This window comes from Myzus persicae, unplaced genomic scaffold (genome assembly GCF_001856785.1).
Source record: "Myzus persicae strain clone G006 unplaced genomic scaffold, MPER_G0061.0, whole genome shotgun sequence".
Lineage (NCBI taxonomy): Eukaryota > Metazoa > Arthropoda > Insecta > Hemiptera > Aphididae > Myzus > Myzus persicae.
This window is the reverse complement of record NW_019104312.1, coordinates 6872-8265: the sequence shown is the minus strand read 5'-3', so window position 1 is coordinate 8265 and position 1394 is coordinate 6872. Positions and strand designations below refer to the sequence as shown.

At 33.7% G+C, this 1394-nt stretch overlaps 1 long non-coding RNA gene across 1 annotated transcript in view; it reads left to right on the top strand.

The window, feature by feature from the left end:
* The first annotated feature begins 301 nt into the window (after window positions 1-301).
* Window positions 302-1394, top strand: part of LOC111041084 — a 1425-nt gene continuing 332 nt past the window's right edge. Inside the window, exons 1-2 of the long non-coding RNA XR_002605276.1 lie at window positions 302-515; window positions 592-730. This is a non-coding gene — a long non-coding RNA (uncharacterized LOC111041084). The remainder of the gene's footprint in view (window positions 516-591; window positions 731-1394) is intronic.

Genomic DNA, 1394 nt, shown 5'->3' with positions numbered 1-1394 from the left:
ATTTTTTACTCCGTGAAACCGTCTGTTTATCGTCGACGAAGATCGCAACGGTAAGTTATCAGTACCTACCAACATATTGTATTATAGCGAAATATTATAGCGAACATTAGCTATGTCGTACCCATGATTGAAATATATGTGTGTACTGTGTACGGACTACGGAGACAACATAATATGTGGCCATGTGGGTGCGACCTATTCTTGATTAAAAGCTATAATCTTATATACAATATAGAACATAAACATTGATATTGACTGATAACTGATTCTGCTATAAATAAATGAATATGGCAATGTCGCCTATTAATATAACCCCATAATAATATGTGGAACGTGGTATTATCATATTTTCATAATTTTATCAGAAAATAATATTATTTTTGTGTGTACGGACTACGAATAACCAATTGCCAATAATTGGTCATTAGCGCACAATCAGTTATACACTTGGTATTACAATGTTGCATGTATAGCCCCCTACGCTGTTTTACACTTTTGTAATATTTATTAATTAGGTTCGTAATATTCGTATCGTGTTCGCTGTTGTCTGCTTGACATTCCTACAGATTGTTAATAATTGTATTGCATCAGGTTGCAGATTTAGAAGAACCAATTTACCCTGGCCAAATGATCAAAAATATTTTAAAGTATTAAGAGTCATTAAGGATAATTTTTTTACAAGAAGCTGAAAGTGAAGTGCTCAAGTTGTGTCGATACAAAGTGTTACAAGGTTGATTCACGTTTAAACTCTAATATAAGAAAACATTTAAGTGTAAGTACAATGTTAATTTCATACCTGCCTATGACAGTTGACCCATCTAATATCTAGTATTTTAAATTAATTTTAAATACCACACAAATACCTAATAAATTATAAAAATGCATAAAAAACAGTGGCGCACAGCTTTTTAAAATTCAAATTTCAAGTGCTTAAGATGTATCATAGATCTCATTATTCTATATTATGTATTTTCCTGGGCCCTATCACTAGTCATTTCAGAGGGGCCCAGTATTCTTGTGTATATAAAATAAAATAAAATAAATAACCCCCACCCCGTTCAAAAATAAATCACAGTTGCGCCACTGATCAAAAAATGTAATAATTATAAACCGACTAAGAATCGGACACAGTCACATCACACACGGACACCTTATGAAGAACCAACCACCAACAGAATGCACCACATGCGGAGTTACCCTCACAATAAAACACATTATAACCGAATGCCGATCAACCGAAGAAGCAAGAGAAAAACTCAACATACAAGCCAACATGTACGAAGCAATAGGACCCGACTGTCAACCCGAGAGGATCATAACATTCCTAAAGAACACCGGAATGGAAAAATTAATTTAAACATAATATTTAGTCATAAGTAACATCTCCCCCCCCC